The 19,655-nt window shown below is 39.0% G+C and overlaps 1 protein-coding gene across 3 annotated transcripts in view; it reads left to right on the top strand.

Moving 5' to 3' along the window:
* Window positions 1-6: 6 nt before the first annotated feature.
* Window positions 7-19,655, top strand: part of WWP1 (WW domain containing E3 ubiquitin protein ligase 1) — a 144,929-nt gene continuing 125,280 nt past the window's right edge. For 2 of the 3 annotated variants that reach the window (XM_023726106.1, XM_004370793.2), the window contains exon 1: window positions 38-56. The gene's annotated coding sequence lies outside the window, so the exon portion shown is untranslated. Of the gene's footprint in view, window positions 57-19,655 lie in introns of all 3 variants that reach the window. The other variant, XM_023726105.1, reaches the window with a different exon arrangement.

Below are 19,655 nucleotides of genomic sequence, written 5' to 3'. Positions count from 1 at the left end.
GCCGCAGGAGGAGGCGCCGCTGCCGTGGCCGCCGGGAGCCGACGGCTTCGCGCCGGGTAAGGACGCCGCGGGGCGAAGGGCAGGCGGCGCGGGTGCGGGCCCCGAGTCTTAGCGACGGTCCCGGAGCCCGGCGCCCTCCGCACCCGGGCAAGACGCTTGAGGGGCAGTGGGATGCCGATCCGCGCCGTCCTGGCTGCCTTATCTAGCCCAGGGGCCGGGAGTTTTCTGGGGCGGGGTCACGGGTCTTGCCCCGAGTTGTAGGGTTACAGAGGCCTGTGCTAATGATACTGGAGCGGAGCAAAGTGTTTCCGTGACTCTGCAGCCGCAGTTCTCAAGCTTCGCTTCACCTTCGTTCTACCTTCTCTTCCTTTCCTTAACACCTCCCCCCAAAACACAGATGTGTGGACTTTTGCCGGTGCGCCGACTTTCACCGCAATTCAGCCGTTTCAAAACAAGGAGTCCAACCTTTGAACGTCTTTTTCTGACATGTTCTTACCACTCCTGGTTCTTCACTGCCTCTGCAGCTCCCCCCAACCCAACCCCCACCTCCACCTTTGTGACCTGGTAGGTGCCAGTGACCTTGCAGTTTTATTAAGAGTCCTTATCTACGATTTGGACCCTCTCCTTTCTTTTTATTTTATTTTTTTGTTTTGTAGTTTGCCCATTGCTTTTACAACCTTTAAATTTGCACATTGCTTTCTTTACTCCATCGATTTGGAGTTGAGCTTCCTTTGCTTCAGTAATTATATGATACCTTCATTGCCAAAGAAGATAAGTATTATTTTGCAATTTTTACTTTTGGATAGAATATTTTTCCAGTGGCTTGATTAGGGTTTCTGTTTTTATTTGAGAAGTCTAATCTTTTTGTGTAGGTCAGGGTGCAAAAAGATTTGAGTTTCTGCTTGAAAATGCTATTGGTAATAGTTGTGAACAAGAATAATGTCCAAAGCTATCTTCTTTATTCCCTTTGTGTTTTTACCTTGAATATCTGGTTACAGTTGTCTGCAAGAGTTCATGCTTACGTATACATCCACTTTACCAGACTCACTAAGTACCCACGTGTATTATACAAGCAAAGTGCACTCTGTATTGCACCTTTTAAAAAAGAATTCATTTGTGTGATTTGTCTTTAGCCATAAGATAGTAACCTAGCTGTGACTGGAAATGCTCACTTTTTATAAATAGTTGATATTTTTTAAACTAAAAACTTAATAGCCAAGTGTTGAGGGCTACTCACAATTGGTATGTGTAAAGTATGTGGAATAGTTTATTTCTTTAGGATGTAGTTTATTAACATTTTCAAATAGTTCTTCCCTTAAAATGCGAAACTGCCTATAAGACCTATGACACCACAGTTTTGAAAAGCGGTAATTAGTTAGGCTTTTTTGGAAGCCAAGCATGATAACCAAAACCAAACCCCTTGTGGTCAAGTGGATTCCGACTCATCGCGACCCTGTAGGGCAGAGTAGAACTGCCCCATACGGTTTCCAAGGAGTGCCTGGTGGAGTCGTAGCTCTTAACCATTGTGCCACCAGGGTTTCCTCTGGCATGATAGGTGATGTCAAAGATAAGGTTTCTACCTTTAAAGAGATCATAAACTTTGCTGTTTACCCCATGCTGGCTGAAATTTCTTTTTTACTTTCTTGCACAATTATTATCTACCTACTGCGTGACTGTGCAGGGTATTTTGGGGAGTACGAAGATGAGGATGATAACAATTTCTGCCATCACAGTTCTCACAGACTTAGGCAGGTAGGACTTTACACAAATGGCCCATTTGTCTTTTAATATATAGCTAAGATTCATAAATGATACAAAAATGCTTTGGGAATTCAAACTCATAGGGAATAGAGTGCATATCTCATTTGGCGAGGTAAGAATAAGGGATTAGTTTGTGGAGCTCCTGGCTTCTGAAATCTTGGTTTTGAAGGAAAATTTTGACTTTTGATGAACCGGGAAAGTGAAAGCAGAGAAAAATAAGAGCACAGAGTTCGTACATTTGGGGAGAGACAAGTAATTGTGTTTGGGTGGAACATAAAAGTATTTGTACAGGAGTGTTGTTGCTGTTGTCGATTCTGACACATGGCAACCCCATGTGTGCAGAGTAGAACTGCTCCATAGGGCTTTCAAGACTGTGACCTTTGGAAGAAGATCACTAGGCCTCTGTCTGTCTTCCTAGGGCCTCTGGGTGGATTTGAACAGCCAACGTTTTGGCTAGTAGTTAAGCGCATAATGATTTATGCTACCCAGGGACCTTTTGTACAGGAATAGAGGGTGATAAAGCTTGAAGTAAAAATTTGGGGTAGTTTATGGATTGTTTTTAATACCAGGGTAGTGACCTTGGATTTAGTAGGCGGTGAGGTTCCACAGGTGATGTTTAAGTTGGGAGTGAAATGATTAAAGCTTTGTATTAGGGGTTTTAATCTGGCAGTAGCGTGTAGTGTGAATTGGAGTAAGGAGTGCCTGGAGGTAGAAAGACCTCTTGATTGCTGTGGTCAAAGGTAGCAATAGTTTTGCACTTTGCCAGTAGTAATGGGAGTGGAAAGGAGGAAGGGTGTAGAACAGACAGAATTTGATGATGAGAGAGAAAATGAAGAAAGTAAAATGTTAAACTAAGATTCTGATCCAGGTTAGTTGGGAGAGTGGTGGTATCATTTTGAGCATATCCATGTAAGCTTTTACCTTTTTTTAAGCAGCGTGTGTTTGTTATTTTATGTTAGCAGTTCTGACCTTTTTGGGATTACTAACCCTTTGTGAAACTAAAATCTGCTGGTCTGAAATATTCCCATATGCACCTGCACTTTTTGGATATAATTTCAGAGGAGTCCATGAACCAACTGAAGCTCATCCATGGAACCCATTGGGCAGTGGGTTGGGTGGAGGTCAGCTCTCAGAATTATCTGGGATCTTTTTAAGACAATAGAACTCAGCTTTCTCCATCTACTGGCAAGAACCTCTACTATAGAGAGGATTGCTTAGAGACATATTTCCTCACACATGTGATGGGGTTTACAATTTATAGATAATTTTGACTAACTTATTTGTTTTCTGCTACAGAACAAGCTAGCCCAAGAAGTTAAATGATCAGCGTTCAGTATTTCAGTTAGCAAGTGGGCAAAGTAGAATCAGGAGTCAGCTGACAATGATGAGTTTTTCTCTTGTTTGGAGAGAATGAGACTGAATTACCATCAATTGGATATGGTTGAATCTGGGAGGTTTCTTCTAGTTCGTAATTAACGTTTTGTGATTCTTGAGTGTTAGGTTTTCAATAAAATATCTGTACCTTTGGTTCCCCGTATGCATGAGAGCTGGTGAGTCTGAAGGATGAATTGTGTGGCCAGAGAGCAGATGGGTCAAACTGATAATTTTGAGTATTGCTGCCTTTGTAACTCTCAGTTTTGGTTGGGGGGAGGGGAAGAGGGAGATGAAATTAAGTGAAATAAGAGAAACTTTAAGAACTTTTTTTATTTTCTTTTATTCCTGCCTTATTAAGAATACTTTATTGAAGAAGCGTTTATCAAGTGGAAATTGAAAAACTACAAGATAAGTGAAGTGGGGTGCTGTTATTAAATGCCACCCTACCCCCTGATTAAGCAGCTAACTCGTCCTAGTATGGTTAAAGCATAATTTGTTTAGTAAACAGTTGGTTTTTCTGCACCTATAACATTTTCTCCCTGGTAGTAGGGAACCAAGGAGTCCCTAGGTAACACAGCAGTTAAACGCATGGCTACTAACCGAAAGTTGGAGGTTCAAACCTATCCAGAGGTGCCTTGGAAGGCTTGGTGATCTGCTGCCAAAAGGTCACAGTCATGAAAACCCTATGGAGCACAGTTGTGCTGTGAAGCACATAGTGTCACCATGAGTCAGAATCTACTCAGTGGCTGCTGGTTACTGATTTTAGTAGGGAATCAGACCAAATTATTACTTGATATCTTCTGTAGCTCTAGAGACTTTGATTCCTTAATTGATAGAAAGATTGGGGTCTTTTTTACTCTTTCTATAAAAATATGATGTAATTATAACAAGCAGCAGAAAAAACAGTAGATTCCCCTTTTTAGTAGTCTCCAAGGAACTAGTTACTAATATTTAGTGGAGGAAAAATGTCTAAGAAAAAAGCACATATGTAGGTGAATTTTACTCTTTTTTTACTCACGTTAAGAAAAATTTATCTTATGTTGGTATAGCATTAACATTTTTTCATGATTGTATATACTTTATCAATTGATTCTTATGATAACTTAGCAGTAGGCAGGTCAGATGCTTTTTGAATGAATACACGGAGGTTCGAACAAGTTAAAAAAAAATTAAATTTCCAAGGTAAATGGTTAGTAAGTGGCAGAACTAGAACTAAAACCCAAGTATTTTTATTCCTAGCTCAGTATTCTTTTTCCATTAAACTACTGACTCTTCATTTATGAGGGAAATTTAGTTGACAGTTATATGTAAAGAAGTTTAAATTTACCTGTTTGAATCTGTGTTAGGCGTTTGTACTGTGTAGAACTGAGTTTGTAATTTTTCCTCCTTTGTGTTAAAATGGTAACCTCATCATAGTGGATGTTGGTAGGTAATTTTGACATTTATCCTATCAAGGAAAAGCAAGTCATTTCTTGTCTAGGGAAGTACATAGGTGAAATGTAGATAATAATTTCTCTTTTAGTTCTCCTTTTACAGATGTAGTTTACTTACCTTTTATAAAGTTTACTAAATGCGTAATTTCCCTTACGAGGATCAGCACAAAGCTGGTTCCTATGAGGCAGAGGTTAAAGATGTACCAAGTGTCCAATTTTCCAAATCGCTATACCATTCCTTCATCTCTCAACATCAACTATTCCTTCTCCCCCCCTCCCCCCGCCCCTGTACTCTCCCACCTGTCTTTGCGTCCCATAATTCACTACACTGTCTCATAGAACTCACAGACCATATCAAGGAAATAGCTCATGTGATTGTGGAGGCTGGCAAGTCCCAAATCCACGGGTCAGGCATAGACTTCTGCCTCACGTGACCGCAGGGGCCAGCAAACCCAAATCGCAAGTCATACGACAGGCTCCTGGCTCACAAGGCAATGGAAGTTGACGAATCAGGTCAGACAGTAGATAGGCTGCTGGCCCACGAGGCTGCGGAAGTTGGTGAATCCTGAACTGGCAGGTCAGACGGCAGGCCACTGGCTCAAGTCCTAAGAACCAGAGGTCAGACAAGGACAAGCCAGACGCAGGATCCAGAGGCAAAGAACGAGAGAGCCCTGCCAGATCATCCACATACATACCTTGGATACAAGCCACACCCCAGGGAAGGGTGTGACTTGAGTAAGAGAGGGACTTGAGTCATGCCCTCCTGTAAGACTGTGACTCAGGATATACCCCACACTAATCCTGCCCCATTAATATATAGGGGTTAGGATTTATAACACATAAAATGGAGAATAATTAGGGCAATTACATCAGATCACAAAATGAAGGACAGCCACACAATACTGGAAATCATGGTCTAGCCATGCTGACACACAACACCAACCACCACACCTCATTAGGGTTCCATGCACCTTATTTGCCTGGTCCCACTCAGTCGTAGTGTGGGAGTCACAAAGACTATGGCTAGAAGGACCATATTAAGTAATTCACTGTACCACATCTACATATGAAATTTTGTATTTATGAAGCACATAAATCAGGATTTGATTTCCCAAAGTATCTATCATGATATTTCATGATTTTTACCATTATATAAAAAAGTTCTACCATTTAAGAAAGATTACTGTTACAAAGCTCTTCTTAGTACATATTTCAAATTTACATGTTTGAGCAACTTTTTAAGGAATATATTATGTAAAACCATACATATGTCAGGCAGTTTCTAAGTTATAAGCAAGACTAACGTTTGTTTATTTGGTCTTGACATTTCTTAAACATGTTATTCTTTCACAAAACGTACTGTCTGCCAGACATTGTGGTAGGTACTTGGGATGCAGTGTGGCAGTGACAAACATGAGGCCCGTCTTCTTGGAACTTGGAGTTTAGTAGAATCACTAACCTAAGGGCATAGTTTTTTTTTTTTTTTTTTTATGATTTGTGTGTGTGTGCGCTTTAGGTGAACGTTTATAGCTCAAGTTAATTTCTCATACAAAAGTTTATATACATACTGTTTTGTGACGTTAATTGTAATCCCCACAATGTGACAGCACACTCCCCCTTTCTACCTGGGTACCCTGTGTCCATTCGATCAGTTCCTGTCCCTGCCTTCTCAGGAGCCACCCATTTGGTCTTGTGTATCTGATTGAACTAAGAAGCACATTCCTCACGTGTATTATTTTTTGTTTTATAGTCCTGTCTAATCTTTGTAGAGTAGACTTTAGGAATGTTTTCAGTTCTGAGTTAACAATGTGTCCGCGGGCCATAGTTTCAGGGGTGGAAAGGCGTAGATTTTATCTTCTGAGGTTGTGTGAAAGTTAGGGAGTGTAAATAACTATGCCCTTCCTTTTCTCTGGGGTTTGGACAAAGTATGGACAAATACAAGGAACCAGATGAGCATTGTTTTGGTTATCTATTGCTGTGTAATAAACAACCCTAAAACGAAGTGACTTAAAACAACAAACATTTTATTTGCTCACAGTTCTGCTATCCGTGACTGGGCTCGGTCAGTTTCTGCTGATTTGGCTGGTGGTCACTTGAGTGGCTTATATTCAGCTGGCAGGTTAGCTGGCAGCTAGTCTTCCCTTCCTTCCTCCTATCCTCCTTCCTTCTCCCTTTCCCCTTCTCCTTCTTCCTCATCTTCCTCTCTTTCTTCCCACATAGTCTCAGGGCCTCTTCCTCTCCCTAAGTGACCTTTCCAGCAGGATTGCTAGCCTTACATGGTGGTTAGGGGCTCACAGGAATTCAAAAGCAGAAGCAGCATCCTAAGGCATAGGCTTGGAATCAGCACAGTATCACTTCTGCCACATTCTGTTGGTTAAAGCAAGTCACAGGCCTAGCCCAGAGTCAAGGGAGGGGACTATACAATGCATGAATCCTGGGAGGTGAAGTTAATTTGGGACCAGAAATGTAACAGATTACTACGAATATTCAAATATAACATCAACTGTATTACATCAAAATGTAAGGCTTCTGGAAAACTGTTTTGGAAGCTAAGACTTAAGCTGCCTATTACTTTCCCCCAGTCTAGACTTTGAGTCTGGGCCTGGCAGAGGGAAAGCTGAGTCTGAAGTGCAGATGACAGCACACTTGATTTACTATGCAGATGAAAATAGATGTCACAATCCCTGGGTAGAAAAGGAGAACAGAATTTGGGTTTCTGGGCTTTGATCCAGTGTGCTACCATAAAGGGGCAGGATTGACTGGCTCTACTTGAGGGCAGTAGGGTCCAATAAAGTGCAGAATCCAAGTGCCCAGGTCCCTCAGAGGCAGTGATTTACCTGATTTCATGAGTTGGGTTAGATATAGCAAAGAGAATATTCTCTGGAGACTGGAATGGACTTCTCTCTTTATAGAAATGTAAGAAATAGGTAATGGCCCTGCTTTCCAAGAACAGGTAGATTCATTGACTGCTAGCTGGGTTTTCCCCACTTGATTTTAGTCTCAGTAATATCTTTCTTTTTTTATTTCAAGTTACCTACCAAATAATGCCATGGCTAACTATGGAATAAAGAAAATGAGTATTTAGTTTTTATTACATTATAGCTTGAGTGGGATATTGAGCCATTTCATTTCACTTAAAGAATTCAGGTTATTAATGTATAGTTTTGGAGCATTTTTGAAGCATTACATGTACACTCAAAAATAGGTCCTTGCAAATTTCTGGAAATAGCACACTCCTCACTTAAATCGACATGGTTAGGTTCCAAAGACCAGGTTGTTATGTGAATCAGCATTGTGCGAAAATGGAGGATGATTACAGTGTTAATATCGATTTGCATCTCTGCATTCATTACTGCCAGATGTACGTCGTTAATGCACAAAACAGTCGGATACTAGATTTTCTACTGTTGTCATAAATGTGAAACGTCAGATAATGAGATAGTCGATAAGTGAGGAGTAGATGTATATCGGCTGTTGTGGGGAGGAGTTTGTGATTAAATATATCAAGTAACATGATTTATAGAAATAGGAAAGGCTACGGTGCAAAGAAGGGGACAGATGGAATTTTGTTAAGGTATTTCTGATGGCTGTCCTACCTGCCCTAAATTACTTGAGTAGTTTTAAAATACACTAGTATTAACAGAATTGTAGGTGTGATAGCCCTTTTTACTTAACTGAGGTAAACCAGTTCTTTTGATAGCTGAGTAATAGAGCCATAATTATGATTAAACGGGATGGCTGGAAGCACACTGTTGAGTCTTGACTTGAAGTAGGATACTGTGGCCTATATTGGCCCCAACTTGCCAAAATATACTACTCTTACTTTGTGTGGAATGAGGAAGAGAATTAATTAAATGAACTAGCTCTGTTTAAATTATGATGTTGTAACAAAATTAGATCACTCCATTCTTAAAGTTTAAGAATAAAGTCCTTCTGGCACATGAGCTAAGAGCTTTAAAGTCAGTGCTGCTTCAATCTCTTCTTTTGTAAAATGTAAGTAATACCTTCCTCACTGCCTTTTTTAAGGATCAATTGAAATAATGCTTATAAAAGAGAAAGCATGGTGCCTGGAACATAACAGCCCTTAAGTCATTTTTATTGCTCTTGATGCACTATTATTAAGTTGAAAATTCAAACAAGTAGTCCACTTTGCTCTGGGCCATTCATTTCTCAGTAACAACTGTAGCTTAGTTTTGGCACCGCAGAGCTGCATATCAAATCTCATCTCTTAATAAACAAGTTGTTAAAAGGTGAACGATGAATCTGGGAAAGATACTGACTCAGCATGGCTGGAAGTATATGGCTGTGCAACCTGGGAACGAGAAATTGTTAACACAATCATTAGATGAAATACAGTATAGACCCGTGTTTGTCAGAATCATAGTCATCTGGGATATTTGTTAAACATGTAGATTCTTGAATACCTTTCCAGACCTGTGGTTTTGGAGAGAGTGGAGCTCAGGAATCTTCCTTTTTAACAACATCATACCTCAGATGATTTTGTTCAAGAACTGTTGGTAGAAACTGAATCCGTAATTTGGGGTTCTAGTGTTCTCTATTGGAGACCATTTACCAAGTTACCTAATACAAAGAGAGCTTAATAGCTGAACCTTCCGGATGTCTAGGGAGGCTTAAGGTAATCGCTGAGGACTTGATCCAGATGAACTATAGAAACCTGATACAGGATGATTACAGTGAGGAGTAGACAAGAGAGGTGACCCCGAAAGAGGCATCCATCAGGCTTCCTTGTTAAAAAAATTTCTCCATACTTTTACAAAAGAAAAAAAAATTCTTTTGAATGAAAACGTTTCTTTTCTTAAAACAATGCCCGTTTAAAGAGTTAAGTATTATGATTATTGGATAATCTGATTGTTTATGGTTTAGCTAAGATGAGCCTCTCAAAATAGGGATTTTGATTAGAATGTATCTAATTTGGAACTTTAGTTTTTTTGGGTAGAAAGTGGGTTGGCTGTGGGACTGATCTGTCTCAAGGGAATAACCATTGCTTTGCTAAAGGGCGTTGACTTGTGAGTAAAGTCATGAGAAAAGGTTTAAAAGCAACCTAAAAAAACTTGAAACTTATTTTCTCTAACTTTTGCTTAGGGCGGTAGTGATGACAGCCTGTGTCTTTGTCACTAAAAACCTCTTTGGTCCTGTGGCCAACAGGATCCCAAAACCTGATCATATCTGTCCTTGAGACAGCAGATCTTTACATTGGGGCTGCTTATAGAAAAACCTAAAAACATGGTTGCTATAATCATAGGTTACTGCATTAGTACTTTTTGTAGTTCAAAAAAAAAAAAGTCAAACCTATGATTCTCTCTAAATTTGAGTAGAAAGGATTGGTTGGTATTTCTGGTTAAGATTTTGTGTGTGTGTGTTTGTTTTTACTGTCTTTGTGAGCCCATTCTTGCCGGGGGAGGGATGACAGTAAACTCATCTCTTTTTAAGCTGTAAACATGGTGTTGGTGTTTAGAGGTGAATACCCCGAATGGAAAGTACACAGTATACTCAGGAATTTCATTTTTCAAGGTTAAATGTTTTGGTAATTATAACTTGGTTTAAAACTTGCCCTGTGGTTTAATTTTCCTTTTAAGTGTTGATTGCCTTAAAGTAAGGCCAACCTAGATTTGAGTTCTGATACTCACTCATTTGCTGAATAACATTGGTCAAGTAACCATTAATTTAAGCCTCAGTTTTGTCATATTTAAAGTGGAAATAATATCTGATTCATTGATTTATTGTGTGAATTAAACCTGGCATTAGTATTCAGTGGAGCCTTGGTAGCACTGTGGTTAAGAGCTCGGCTGCCAACCAGAAGGTTGGCAGTTCGAATCTGCGAGCCGCTCCTTGGAAACCCTATTGGGCAGTTAGTTCTGCTGCGTCCTGTAGGGTCACTATGAGTGGGAATCGACTCAATGGCAATGGGTTTGGGTTTTTTGTTGTTGTTGTTGTTTAGTATTCAGTAATTACTCATATGACAAGTTCGTAATTACTCATATGACAAGTTTATAATTCCTTGTCATTGACATCACGTGTTTCAGAATTAAAAAATTTTTTTTTTTAATTTTAGAAAGAGAATCACTACATATACTACGCTACATAAAACCCCAGTGAAGTCTAGGGCAGAGCCCTGTAATTTCTTTAGAAAAAATGTTTAATATAGATAAGTAAATAATCATACATCGGGTCAGATTTTGCTGTCACATAAGTTCAGGTCAGTTCAGTTTTTGCCACCAAATGAATTATGAGGAAACTGAGTCTTCGTAGCTTTTTGGATTTTGTATTTGTGGATAAAGGTTGTGTCCCTGTATTTTTACTATATTTTAAATTTGAGAAGGATGTCCTTATCCTAGGAATAGATTTTTAGCCATTTAATTGATTGTCTCATTTTAGAAAGTGTTGCTGTGAATTTGGATTCTAATATATTCATCTAAAAGTGAGGAATAGCTGACGAGTTTCTACTTTGCAACATCCTTTGAAATTCTTCAGTAAGAATATATGTAAATAGTAAATATTGTGTCTATTTGAATAGCTTTAAAATAATAGCTTGAAATAGTGTATTTATAACAAAAATTTTAGCAGTACCATATTTATATCAAGTGCTTAAATGTCATTTTCATCAGATCCTTGCTTCCAGGGGTTTTGCTGTGTATCATTTTGCAGCATGGCCATGTGACGCAAATGCGCTTGCTTTCTTAACCTACCGCACGGCCTTCTGTTTTGTTGTGAAAGTGTAGTGGAACAATACTGTCGTTTCTGTGTCTCGGAGTAATAGGGAGTATGGCTGCATTGGTTTTTTTGGGTGGAAGAGGGTTAGGAAATGAACTCTTACTGGGCATCATCTATATTCCAAATTCGAGAAACAGTGCTGGTTTCCTAGAGTTAACGTTAACCCTTTCCCCCCCCCTCACAAAACTGCAGTACAGTAGTTTGATGCTGGTAGCCTCATTTTATAGATAGAAAACTGAGCCTTATGTTAAATACACACAAGTAGTAGATTTGAAGTGTGGATGTAGGTCTGTCTCACTCTAAAACTGTTCTCTGTATTACATTACCCCACATGATCTTCTCAAACTAGAAACTGGTACTTTAGAATTAAAGAGTTAACAAATCTCCATAGCTACTTTAAATACTGTTAAGTTAGAATCCTAACTGTACTTAGAAACAGTCAGAAATGTTTCGGGTAAGCATAACTTTGGAAGACGATATTCTAGTGACCAGTGCCATATAGAACAGTACTAGCCTTGTCAGCAGGCCTGATGTTAAGGAGTTTTGTGTCACTGAGTAGGTCACTTAATTGCCTCTCAGCCTCAGCTTGAGCTTCAAGCTTCTTGATTCTGTGCTTTGTGCTGCTTCCTGAGGTGTAGCGAATACTATGTATTTGAAGAATACTAATACATATAAAGTTTTTAAATTCAGAGGAAAACTGTTAAGCAAATATACTATTAACATAACTCACTTTGAATCAAGTAAGTGACTGTTTATGGAAATGTTTGTGTCATTTTGAAATATAGGATTATAAACAATAGAATTACATGAAGTTTGATCTTCAGAAAATAAGAATGTTATGTTGCTCCTCAATGTTTTTTCCCAGAACACATGGAAATGATTTATTACACACTGTCCCCAACAGCTTACCTCCTTCATTGTTAATGTTCTTACGCATATACATGTTTATCTTTTTAAGATTGTTTTTTCTTGCTCAACTTTAAGGAAAAGCATTGTCAATGACTAGCTTAAAAGTCGCACGAAACTGCTTGGCTATGAGGTTACTTAAGCTAGCTTTAAAAAGAGAATTGTAATGTCAGATTGATTTTGCAAGCTACTCATTTTAAGGTATGTGTTGTGCTCAGCATTCCTTGTTTTCTAATCCGTTTTTGCAGCTCAGATGTAGTAAAAAGAACATTGGGTTTGAGCCCCAGAAATCTGGGTTCAAATATGATTTTTACTAGTTTTGTGGCCTGGGTCAGTTTACTTAAACTTCTGGAATGTAATTTTCTTCAGCTGTTAATAGGAATAGTAATGGTGACTGTGAAGAGTAACTGATAAAATTGGAGATAACTTTTTTATAAAGTGACTGACACATGTTGTTAGTTGCCATCAAGTTGGCTCCAACTCATGGTGACCTTATGTGTGGCAGAATGAAATGATGCCCGGTCCTGCGCCATTTTCATGACTTTGATATGTTTAAGCTCATTGTTGTGGCTGTTGTGTCAGTCTGTCTCATTGAGGGTTTCTCTCATTTTCGCTAACCCTCTACCAAACATGTTGTGGTCACTGTTATTCTTACTGGTTTAGAGTCAGAGCCCTGGTTCAGATTCCAGGTTTAAGACCCTTGTGTCCAGCTTTGCTTAGATATCCCATGCAAGTGCAGGAGGTCCCACCCGGATAGTTAGGCTCTGTCATCTTACCCTTCTGCCTAATGAGTATTTACACACAGCCCTTTTTATGTGGATGTAAGTATTCATATAAATATATGAATATGGAATCAACTTAAGTTGATTCTGTAAATTCAGGACCCAGGTTTTAAGATGCTTATTGTTATTTGAATTATATTTTCTTAACTGACATTATACAGCACAGGGATGGGAAACCTCTTTTCTACTTGCGTTCAGTAAGGCATGGAAAAAAATGACCAAACATACATTTTTTTGCTTTAAAAGTTTTGGTATTTTTGCAATGTAAGCATAATATTACATTTCATAAGAAATTGAGAAATTATAGAAAATTAGAAAGAAAAGGAACTGCTTCATTCTCATGTCTGGTAACATTTTGGCATGGTTTTGTTGACTTAAATAAATTTTGGTATCAGTTCTTTTAAAACAGAGAAATAGGAATCATCTCCTTAAATTAAGAACATAAAAAATAAAGTTAGTCGGTTGTGTATGATAAGTAAAATTATGCTTCAGATTTTTTTATGACCTGGTGAGATAGAGCAGGTAGAGAAGGAAAGGTCATTGTGATAAAAAACACAGTAATGGTGCTTAAGTCTTATTTTCGTTTGTTTTGCTTTTAAGGACCATGGCTGTTTAGCTTAAAAATTAGAATAGTTGTTGTTAAATTTGGTGAAAGCATTATTCTTTCTCACTAATGTTTTCCAGTAAACAAAGTATAAACATATTTTGATATCTTACCATTAATTTACAGTTGAGGAAAACTTAATTTCATATTTTGGGAAAAAGTTGGTATAATTTAATTTTAAAAATAAAAGGGTGCATTTTATAGAGCATTGTCACCATCTTGTGGCCTTCTAGAATATTGTTGTCAAAGTTATGTTTTCACTGCTATAGTGTAAATTAAATTGTTCTCTGATATTGGTCAAGGGCTCTATCAGGTTTGCAGTTGTCAGTTCTTACTGTAAATGGAAGGGGAAAGTAAAAATACAAAATGATTTGTACATTAGGATTGCAACTTTGTAAAAAGGTGTGTTTGAGGAAAACAATGGTGTAAAAATGAAAACAGTTGTGAGTTGAATTAGCAAATTATTCTGAGTGATTTGTTGTTATTTCCGGTTTTCATGAACTATGAAACCTTTTAGGTAAGTAATTCTGAGCTAAGTAATATCAGTGTTTTCTGCAGGCCATCTCATTTAATAAAATAATTAAGGCCAAGAGAAATTTAGATGCCTTGTCTCACTCAGGCATTTAATGGAACTGTTTGTTGTCTAGAACAGTGTTTTCTAAATTGGAGACTCTAAGAGGAGTATTTTTGCATGCATTCTTACAGTTTTTCATTTTGATGATAATTTTAAAGGAAAAAAAAAATGTAAGAGTATAGTGGTTCATTTGGAAGCACACCTTAAAACTAAAGCATGGTTTTAGAGCCTATGCTTACTTAGTTGTTTTTAAGATTCAGTTGACAATAAGTATCCTTCGTTAGTAACTATGTATTAAGCACCGCCTATTAGGCAGAGTCCCTGGGTCATGCAAACAATTAGGATACTTCGCTAGTACCTAGAAGGTTGACAATTCAAGTCTACCTTGAGATGCCTCGGAAGAAAGTCCTGGTGGTTTATTTTTGAAACATCAGTCATTGAAAATCCTATTGCATACAGTTCTTCTCTGACACACGTGGTGTTGCCAGGAGGTGGGATCAACTCGACAGCAGCTGTTTTTTTGTTTTGGTGCGCCAGGCTTCTAGCTAAGCAGGGTGGATACAATGGTGAGGATTTGTCCCAGCACTCTCGGAATGTACAGTCTGATTTTCAGTGAGAAAAGTGAAGCTGTTTTGATGAACACACAAGTTTAAAATCAGGGATTTTGGATTAAAATAGCTATAATTTATTGAATATTTACTCTGTACCAGACAACATGCAAAGTAGTTTTGGTACCTTTTCTCGGTCTCATCATTAAGTTTACTTTGAAATTTTCCTTCGATTTATCAGCAGCATTCTATAGTCAAATAAATGTCTGTGGAAGCCTTGAGCCATCTCTGTGGAACAGTAGGTTTCCTTAGATTGTGAAAGTAATTCAGCTATATCATGGGTCCAGTAGGTTTTTGTGGCTTGGTCTGGATTCTTGTCATCATTTATAACATTGTTTCTATGGGAAAATTTGTATTATGTTTTGAGCAGTCATCTTTTCCCCAAACTTTCAGAGTCGGATTGATGTATAATCTGGGGTTAGCATACTACTACTGAAGTATTAGCATATTGCTTGGATCCTGGGAACTGGCCAAATTTAATGAGCATTTCTTTTGTTTATATACTTTTGCCGCTTTGAGTATTTGAGTATTTTAATTAATAAGTCAAACTAGCATCTTAGGTAGCATATCCTTTACTTTTGTTTTGAACATTTATTTGGGGCTGTGGAGATGATCATGTTGGTGAAGTGGGCATGGACTTTCAGCTCTTAGAGCTCAGAATTAAGACAAAACTGAAAGAGGGTGTAGCAAAAACCAAACCAAACCCATTGCCGTCGAGTTGATTCCAACTCATAGCGACCCTATAGGACAGAGTAGAACTGCCCCATAGGGTTTCCAAGGGGCGCCTGGCAGATTTGAACTGCCGACCTTTTGGTTAGCAGCTGTAGCTCTTAACCACTATGCCACCAGGGTTTCCAAAAGAGGGTGTAGGTGGTTTATAATCTCACCTGTATGGGGTTTTCTTCATAGTATTTTAATTTAAAGTTTCAAATCTGTGGTGTATAACATACATTTATTGAGTATTTACTAAGGGCCAGACACTGGACTAGCAGCTGGAATTACAGAAATGAGTGGTAATAAGGAAATTTACAGTATAATGGGAAAGATTAAATGATTACAGTGCTATGAAGACACTAAGCAGCTACTCCAAAATTAGAGATATGACACTTGAGTTGAATCTTGAAGAATGAGTAGAATTTAGATATTTGAGAGGTAAGAATAACATGTAGAAAACCATTGGTACCCAAATCTGAGTGAGAATCTATGGCCCCCAACACAGTCCCCAGGTGATTTTGACGGGCAACCAGGTTGGGGAAGACTGGCAATGGATTAGAAGTATGTGTGAAGAGTGAGCTTTGGGTAAAGAGCTTTTCTGAAGAATCCAGTCATCTTAGTTTTTTTCTAGCTGAATTTTAATTAATGGAGGTGAGAGAGTGGGTGTATACATGATGCGTTTGAGTGACTGGAAGTAGTTTCATAGTAGCTGGAGTGTGCCCTTTTCTCTTCTGGAGCCTATGCCCTAAATAGCTCTAAACATTGATATCATTGCTTCTAAACATGGCCTGGGAAAAATTCATACATCTGTGGGGATTGATGCCACTGCTTAGCTAGGCCCGTGTCTCCGTCTATCTCCATTTCCTTCAGCAGTCATTCTAAAATTTATTTCTTGCTCAAATTCCTTACCGAGCCACATCCCTGTTAAAACAGGAAATTCTATTTTTATTGACCATTGTATTCCCAGTGTCTCAAAGAGTGCCTCCCACTTCACTAAGGAAATTGGAGGCATTAGGTAAAACCTCCTTAAACTTCCTTTCCAGACACTTTCAGATGTATCTACATTGACACCCATCTCTTTCTCTCTCTAATTTTAGCAGAAGAGCTGTTTCTGTCTATACCTCTGTTTTAGATCTCAACCATTCTTGCCTTCTTAGAGACCTCGCTTTGTCTCTTCTATGATTCATTGTCTTTTTTGTGATTTCAATTTCTTCCTGCCTGTGAATGTGTTCAAGTCTCTTCTGTCTTCAGAAATAAACACTTCCCTTTAAGCCTATATCTTCCTTTTTCTTTAAAGTCAAACGTCTGAAAAGAGGTTTCTGGCTGTTGATAATACTTCTTAAGCCAGTGGCTTCCGGTCCTACCATTCTGTTAAAATTTCCCTTGCTAAAACTTGGTAACTTCCATATTGTCCAGCAAACATTTCTTTCTCTCCTTCTCTTTCTGTCTTAAACTGATCTTACTAGGGCATTTAGGTGGGGTTGGCTACTATTTCCTCCTTGAAATTCTTGGTGTTTTCTTCTGATTTTCCTCCTCCCTGAGCATAGTTTTTATCAACTGTTCAGCCCTTCAATGTTGGTGTTCTGCTAATTGTATGCAGTTGGCCTTCTGGATGATTTCACGTACAGTCTATCAGCAAAGTGCCTGCCACGGCAGAGTTGGCTTCCAATTTACTCTGAACTTTGTTTATCAGATGTCATGTATACCTTTATGTCCAGCATAGATCTCTTTACTGAGCTGTGTCCCAGTCAGTCAGTAATTATTTATTCGGGACCTTCCTTCTGCCAGGCCCTAGTCTGTGTTGTGAGAAAAGAGTGGTAAATAAGAGAGTCTCTGTCCTCATGGATTCTACCTGGGGTGGAGGGGGGATGGAGACAGACATGAGAGGACAAAATGTATGGACATAAATGATTGTGAATTGCTAGGTAAGGTAAAGTAAAGTGGTAAAGTTGGAGGAATGAAGGTCTTGCTTTACCTAGGCTGGTCGGGGAATTCTTTCTGAAGAGATCACATTTGAGTTGAGCCCTAAAGACTGAGAAGAATGGAGCAGTGACTGCAAAGGCCCCATGGTAACATAAGGTAATTAGATTGAGGGGTGGTAAGATTGCCAGTGAAGGTGAAACACTGCTCAAGGGGGACAAGGGAGGGGACCGAAGGGAAGAGAGGAGGGGGTGCAGATCACATAAGGCCATGTATGTGTTTGGATTTATTCTAGGTACAATGAGAGAACATTGGATTGTGAAGTGGAATTGTGATGTGTCCTGTTTTTGAAAGGTGACTCTGCTAGATGTTGTTGTTGGTTGCTGTTGAGTCAGTTCCAACTCATGATGATCTCCATGTGTACAGAGTAAAACTGCTCTATAAGGTTTTCAAGGCTGTGACTTTTCAGAAGCAGATAGCCAGGCCTGCCTCCTGAGGCACCTCTGGGTGGGTTCGAACCACCAACCTTTCAGTTAGTTGCGCGCCACCCTGGGACTCCAAGATAGGACTGCTAGACAGAGGATGGATATGGGGGGCGGGGAGTAAACAGTGGAATCAGGGAGACCGTTTAGGAAACTGCTCTTGTAGTTGAATGAGAAATGATGGTGCTGGAAATGGGGGTTGTTTTGGTGGAATGGTGAGAGGTAATTTAGTTAAGGGATTCTAAGCAATTGGCTAACTGCTTACTGGACAGCACCATTTGTATGTCTCATAGGCTTCAAACAACACATTTCAAATTCATCATTTTTCCTTCATACTATGCTTCTTTTTATGATTTTCCTATCTTGCTGGCTGACATCGTCATTCTAGTTGGCCGAGACAAAATCTGGGAGTCATCTTGAATTTCTCCCTTTGTTTTATCCTTGCGTCTGGTTAGCCCACCAGCTATTATCGATTCTGCTCCCTCCTCTTTCTCCCCAATTTCAGACCATTCTTTGACCCCACTTTCAGGCTACCCTCGCAGTACTGCCAGAGTGATTTTTCTAAAATAAAAGTATTCCTTTTCTGCCAAAAATTTAGTGGCTCTCTATAGCTTTCTTAGTACTCTTCATGGTACGGAATTTCTACCTTAGTGGTTTCTCTCCCCACATCCCTCCCTGAGCACAACTACTTTTATATTCCCTGCCTGTATTGATCTTACTTCTCTGAGCACCAAACGTCTTGAAAGCATTTCTTTCCTTTTATCTATGCACCCCCTAAGTAGAAATCCTCCACAACTCAGCTCAGCTGTCAGAATTCTTTCCTGATACCCCTCATACCTCTCACCACCAAATCCAGTTAAGATGCTTCTTGTTTGTGGTTCCATAGTACTTTCTGTACTCTCGCCCCTGTCAGTGAGCTTAAAACTGGTGATTTACTTGTTTGTTTTCACTATTAAATTATAAACTCTTTAAGGACAGAGAGCATATCTTATGATTTTTATATTCCTAGGGTTTAACATATTACCTGGAAACGTGCCTAGTACACGTATGCTGAATGACTTAATTCAGAAAACTTGTTTTAAGAAATGCCTAATAACTAGTTTGATTATTGATCACCTTTTTCTTGCTGCGTGGTAAATTGATTCTCTTTTTTCTTTTTTAATTTTTTTTTATTATACTTTAAATGAAGGTTTACAGAACAAATAGTTTCTCATTAAACAGTCAGTACGCATATTTTATGACGTTAGTTAACAACCCCACAACATGTCAACATTCTCCCTTCTCGACCTTGAGGACCTTTTTTTTGGTGAAAGTATACATAGCCAAAGTTACACCATATCGAAAGTTTCTACATGTACAATTCAGTGACATTGATTACATTCTTCCAGTTGTGCTGCTATTCTCACTCTCCTTTTCCAAATTATTCCATCACCATTATCTTCAACTCACTGTCCCCTAGTCTTCCCATGAAACCTTTTGAGTTGCTGTTGTCAGTTTGAGCTTACATAGATAATTCTTTTTTTTACCTTAGATGTAGGTCTCCAGAACAAATAGTTTCTCAGTAGACAGTATACATATTGCCCTATGACCATGGTTAACAACCCCATGACATACGCTGTCCCTTCTCGACGTTGGGTTCCCTATCACCAGCTTTTCTGTCCCGTCCTGCCTTCTAGTCCTTGTCCCTGGACTGCTGTGCCTCATTAGTCCTGTTTTGTTTTATGAGGCTGTCCAATCCCTGGCTGAATGGTGAACTTCGGGAGCG

Source organism: Trichechus manatus, unplaced genomic scaffold (assembly GCF_000243295.1).
Source record: "Trichechus manatus latirostris isolate Lorelei unplaced genomic scaffold, TriManLat1.0 scaffold00009, whole genome shotgun sequence".
Taxonomy (NCBI): Eukaryota; Metazoa; Chordata; class Mammalia; order Sirenia; family Trichechidae; genus Trichechus; species Trichechus manatus.
This window is presented reverse-complemented; position numbering and strand designations above follow the sequence as displayed.